We start from the raw sequence: 6,617 nt of genomic DNA on the forward strand, positions 1-6,617 counted from the left end.
GTATATTCCTTGAATATTAGTGAGGCTAAACACATATAGTGTTCCTTTCATTTATTTTTCTGTGCTTTGTCTTTAAAGTAGAGCTCCTTTAAAGAAGCATGAAGTAACTAGTTCCGTCGCTGGTTACTTCATGCTTCTTTAAAGGTGCTCTACTTTAAAGACAAAGCACAGGGAAATAATAAAAGGAACAATGCTCAACATCACTCATTATTAGAGAAATGCAAATCAAAACCACAATGAGGTACCATTACACGCCAGTCAGGATGGCTGCTATCCAAATGTCTAGAAGCAATAAATGCTGGAGAGGGTGTGGAGAAAAGGGAACCCTCTTACACTGTTGGTGGGGATGCAAACTAGTACAGCCACTATGGAAAACAGTGTGGAGATTTCTTAAAAAACTGGAAATAGAACTGCCATATGACCCAGCAATCCCACTTCTGGGCATACACACTGAGGAAACCAGATCTGAAAGAGACACATGCACCCCAGCGTTCATCGCAGCACTGTTTATAATAGCAAGGACATGGAAGCAACCTAGATGCCCATCAGCAGACGAATGGATAAGGAAGCTGCGGTACATATACACCATGGAATATTACTCAGCCGTTAAAAAGAATTCATTTGAATCAGTTCTAATGAGATGGATGAAACTGGAGCCCATTATACAGAGTGAAGTAAGCCAGAAAGATAAAGAACATTACAGCATACTAACACATATATGTGGAATTTAGAAAGATGGTAACGATAACCCTATATGCAAAACAGAAAAAGAGACACAGAAGTACAGAACAGACTTTTGAACTCTGTGGGGGAAGGTGAGGGTGGGATGTTTCGAAAGAACAGCATGTATATTATCTATGGTGAAACAGATCACCGGCCCAGGTGGGATGCATGAGTCAAGTGCTCGGGCCTGGTGCACTGGGAGGACCCAGAGGAATCGGGTGGAGAGGGAGGTGGGAGGGGGGATCGGGGTGGGGAATACGTGTAACTCTATGGCTGATTCATATCAATCAATGTATGACAAAACCCACTGAAATGTTGTGAAGTAATTAGCCTCCAACTAATAAAAATAAATTAATTAATTAAACAAAAAAAAAGCATGAAGGTTTCTTAAGCTATGGATGTAAGAATATAAATTATATATAAAAACTTAACCCAGTCAGTAAATTCTCTTGTGGTTTATTAAGTTATTTATTAGGTCTATATGCAGTCTCCATTGCTGCATGCTACCTAACTTCTTAAGCAAGTCTGCAATGAGTATAAATTAAAGTAAATGCTTTGAAAGCTGGTTTGAGTTGTTTCCTGGTGTGTGAAGTATGGTGCTTAACAAATGATCCTAGAACACTCTTGCGAATCCCATGCAGTCTTACTCTAAAATTAATTGAACAATCAGGGTTTGTGGCTCTCTGGTGAAGGAAGGAAATTCAAATTGTCAGGCGAGCCATGTGAGTGAGACAATGATGTCTCCAAAAGACATATAATAAAAAATGGCTCTCAAAGGCTATTCTTCACAACGGCACTAGGGTGGGATGAATTCAACCATGGAGCCATGCAGTCTGAACCCTCAGTTAAATGTATCTTCAACTTGCTCGCTGTAGGTAGAAAGGGGATCATGCTCACTTTTAATTGGCAAAACATTAAAAATGTAAGAATTCAGAGAAAGCTTATCAGTTAGTGGATAGAAAAGCTGAGAATCTGGTTGTAAAATAAGCGAATACATTTGTTGGTTTCATTTCTGAAGTCAGTATTGAGTTTTATTGACTCAGAAGCAAACAGGTACATTATTCAGTGAGGTTCTAATCTGGAGTCTGAATAGCTTTTGCTTTTAATCCTGTACGGCCTAAATTGAGGCAGGAATGAGGTTGGTAGACATGTGTTTCTTTAATGAATACGAAGAAAAGGTTATTTTATCTAGTTTTCTTTTTTGAATTCTGTGACCTTGTCAACAAACAGTTCAAATTACATAGCTTTTATTCCTTTACATGAGCTTCCCAGGTGGCGCTAGTGATAAAGAACCCACCTGCCAATGCAGGAGACATAAGAGATATGGGTTTGACCCATGGTTGGGAAGATTCCCTGGAGGAGGACATGGTAGCCCACTCCGGTATTCTTTTTTTTTTTCTTTTTAAAATTTATTTAGTTTCAATAGAAGGATAATTGGGGAATGGAACCCACTGCAGTATTCTTGCCTGGAGAATTTCATGGACAGAGGAGCCTGGCGGGCTACAGTCCATTGGGGCTGCAAAGAGTCATAAATGACTAAAGTGGCTTAGCACACACGCAAACACATTCCTTTACATGCTAGTGAATCATGGGTCTCAGAACTTTACCATAACCCTGGGGGGTTAGGAGTCAGGATCAAATAAATATCAACTGTTGACACTTTAGACTTAATCACTGTACTCTCCAAGAACATCATTTAAGCAGTGTTAATCATCAAGTTATGCCATGCTAAAATGCATTGTACTGGAATTTTTCACCTATTCTGTCTCAAGGGGAATGCAATATCCCAGAAGGATGGAGCCTTTGAGCTAAAGGGAAAAAGAAAAAGAATATTTATTAAAAACTTTCTATGTATCCAGGTACTCTATTAGTGCTTCACATGTTCTATGGCAGTTAACTCTCATAACCATCCTCTGAGATAGACATGAATACCCTAATTTTTCTGAAGAAGAAATGGAGCTCAGGAAAATTAAGGAACATATCCAAAGCCCCACAGTCATAAGTCAATTTAGATCTCTGTGACTTGAAGGACTGTGAACTGTCTCCTCATTGATGTTATGAATTTCAGGATTTAGGGGAAACATTTCCCTGGTGGCTCAGACAGTAAAGCATCCGTTTGCAATGCAGGAGACCCAGGTTCAATCCTTGGGTTGGAAAGATCCCCTGGAGAAGGAAATGGCAACCCACTCCAGTACTCTTGTCTGGAAAATTCCATGTACTGAGGAGCCTGGTAGGCTACAGTCCTAGGGGTCGCAAAGAGTTGGACACAACTGAGCGACTTCACTTTCACTTTCACTTTCCCCTTTGACTCGGAGGAGGAGAGAGGGGAGCAGAAGAGAGTAACTTGCCCAAGCCCAGCCTGGAGGCCTTGACACACAATTTAACCCTGCCCCTCTCATGTGCCTGTAAAGACATGGAGGTCCAGAGATTTAGACCAACTTCCCTGGAATCAGGGCCTGAGATGGAATTTGCGGAAGGAAGTGGGGACACAGGCTAGGCAGGGGAAGAAGCTAAGCATAGGTGTAGTTTGGGGCTCCCCAGCTGACAACCAACACCAGCTTCCCAGCATGGGAGTAAGGCCAGTGTGGATGCCCCAGCCCCATCAAACCTTCTTGGCTGGCACCACACTGAGATAAGTCATCACCACACAGCCCTGCCCAAATCTCAAGCCCAAGTATCATGGCCAATGTCATTGCTTTTGTTTGCAGCATGCCACCATGTTTAAGGGTGGCTTTATTGCAGTAATGCATTACTGAGACATCTCCAAAACCCACATTTGATGTAGGAAGAACATTCTCTGAAGCAAAATCTGATTACTATTTATATCAAAAATATGTGTATACTTGGCAAGAAAAAAAATGCTAGAGTCACTCGGAGACAAGATCTTGGACCTGGTCCTTAAAAGTTACAGCCTCAGCCTCCCTGGGAGCATATCTCATCACCTTTGTACATCAGTCATTTTAGGAGAGCGTTGGTTAGGCCCAACCAGAGTTAGAGGCCCGCCCCTCACCCAAGAATGAGTGTTGGACTATCAAATGCTTAGTCCTGGGAACTTGAGCCTGAAATGATGTGGCACGACAGCTGAATGCTTCCCTAGGCAAGTCATCCTGAGTGGGTGGGTGCTTCCATCCTCCTCCTCCTGGCTTTTCCTAGGTCTTCTCTCTGAAGCCTGGTTATGTTGGTTACATAGATAACTTCTCTGTAAATTCTGATTCTATCTTTCAGGGAATTCCTTTGATGCTTGCAATCAAAGAGACTTTAAGTAGTACATAAATCTTAAGAAAAAGTGACTTGAGAATATAGCTCTAATTTAGTAGATGAGGAAACCGAGGCCTTAGGAAGTTTAATTTCGTTGCTCCAAGTATATAGCCAGAATCAAATCCCAGGTTTTCTGCTTTTCAATCCAGTGCCTTTCCTCCATTCCATAGGAGAAACAGAATTGGGATAGAATTTTAATGTTTCAGACGAAGATAATGAAATCAAAGCCCAGAGAGATGGACTGTTGTTACCTTCCTTAGAAATCACCCACAGCCCCAAACCCCAAGAGTGGCCAACTTCAGTACTGAAGTCATTTGATATTCTGTCTTTTATGAAGAGATATATCATCTGTGACTTAAAAAATCTAAACTACTTACCAAATTAAATACTAATACTATGTTTTTAATCAATAGTCAAGAAATATATTTGCCCCTTCCCAATCTACTGCAAAGAATTAATGGGAATTTAGCTTATAATAAATGAGCTAATTGGAAAAGTTATTGTCTTATTTAGTAGAAGAAGCTCTCAACAATGAGACAAAGGACCTAGAGTGTTTTCATGAGATGCTTTTAAAACCTAAATAATAAAATGGCATATTTTTAAACTATGAATTAAAAGCTATGGATATGTCATTCATGAATTTCCTTGAATTAGTCACACAATTTCTGCTTCCTTTCTTTCTCTCACCTAGGAGAGAGGTATTTTTCTCTATTTCTCTGTTTAAAGGAATTTTCTCCCTTATTTCTCCTTTCTTTATTTTTCAAGAGGATATACTCTTCAAACTGGAGACACATCCTGATTTTCCACAGCATATATTGATGTTTACTCTATTCACACTTTTACCATTTTATAGATTCTAGCTATGTTAGTTTTTGATTTCCGAAACTTTTATAGCACTCTCTCTCTCATTCTAGCAATTAAATGTAGTTCTAACCTTGTTACTTTCCACCTGTACAAGATTACACTTTCACTGATGGCAGTAAATCTTTTTCCTCTTTTTACAGGTTTCATAGTTTACAAAGAGCATAAGATAAGAGATGTTTTATTCATTCATTCATTTATTCATCAAGTATTTATGAAGAACTGTCTATGTATGAAGAATGGCACTCAGCTTAGAACTATCAAATGAATGTAATGCCATTCCTGGCCTCAAGCAGCGAAAGAATCAATGACTATCCTTCTCAGTCTTTAGCTATCCAGATGTCCTATCCCTGGAAAGGGAAATTGTTGTTTAGTCGCTAAGTTGTGTCTGACTCTTTGTGACCCCATTGACTGCAGCACACCAGGCTTCCCTGTCCTTCACTATCTCCCAGAGTTTATTCAAACTCATGTCCATTGAGTCAGTGATGCCATCCAACCATCTCATCCTCTGTCTTATCTCATCCCTGAAAAAGAAAGTTAAGCCAAATTTAATTTATATCAGTGAAATTAAGTTATCAAATTGAGGGACTTGAAGCAATACATGTGACACATTCTAAGAAGAAAATTCGTAAAACTTGAACAATAACAAGTGAAAATACTCAGTGTCCTTGAACGTTATAGATGTTGAAAGACCTGGGCTGAGAATTTGATAACTTGAACTTTGGTTTCAGTCCTGCTAAGACCAGTTTTGTGACACTCAGCCACACTGACCTTTGATATCTGAAAAATTGAGAAGATAGATGAGACATTCTCTCCAATAAGTTTCCCACCAGTTCTAAAATTCTATGAACAAAGAACAAGGCAAAAATTCCTCCAGTTTCTAACCAGAAACGACAGGATAAAATTAGAAAAATTAAAGTTAAGGGTAGTATAAGACAAAGATTTCTTTAGTCAAAGCTTAATGGAATATAGAATTTTTCTTAAAGGGGAGAGATTAAAGTCTCCTTGCTTAAAGAAATTTAAAAATAAATCCTCACAAATTTCATGGCATATACTACAGCATCCTAACAAAGCCTTTGAAAACAAGAAAGTCTAGGAAGGAAACAGAGATGAATGGACTTTTTTTCTTTCTGTAATATCTATTGTTGTATAAAAGAATTTTAGTAGTCCCCTGAAAGTTACTATTCTTTGCTTCCTAAACAGAATCAAAAGAAATGAAATGATGGTAAAATGGATTTGCAAAGTGTTCAATTAGAGTGACAAATTTACAAATCAACCATTTTTCCCACTCAGGATTGCAGTTTCCAAACATCAAATATGTTTGCTATTTGTGCAGCACATCAAAATGTTAAAGTTAACGAGACACAGGAGTGAATAATATGTCAACATAACGTTAAACCTGAGTGACAAAGTAATCAAATATGAGGAAAACATTTTTGGAGCAAAGTGGTAACAGCTGCAATAAGGCATGAGGTAAATTGTGCAGGATCCATTTAGCTCAGGAGACCTGAGTGAGAAGAAAGAAAAAAAAGCAGCAGGAGTTGAACATAATTTTGCTCTGTGTCAAAGTCCAAGGATTGAGGAAAACTCTCTAGACAGCAGGAGAAACATACAAGAAACCGAACTCAATCCAAGAAATCAAAGCCTGTCTGAAGGCAGGTAGATGATCCAGATCATCGAGGAATCACATAGAGGGAATTAATGAGTCAGAGCGGAGTTGGAACATGAGCTTTCTATATTGCTATTCTACTGTTTTCAAAAGTCAGTGTTCTTCC

The sequence above is a fragment of the Muntiacus reevesi genome, chromosome 6, assembly GCF_963930625.1.
Source record: "Muntiacus reevesi chromosome 6, mMunRee1.1, whole genome shotgun sequence".
Taxonomy (NCBI): Eukaryota; Metazoa; Chordata; class Mammalia; order Artiodactyla; family Cervidae; genus Muntiacus; species Muntiacus reevesi.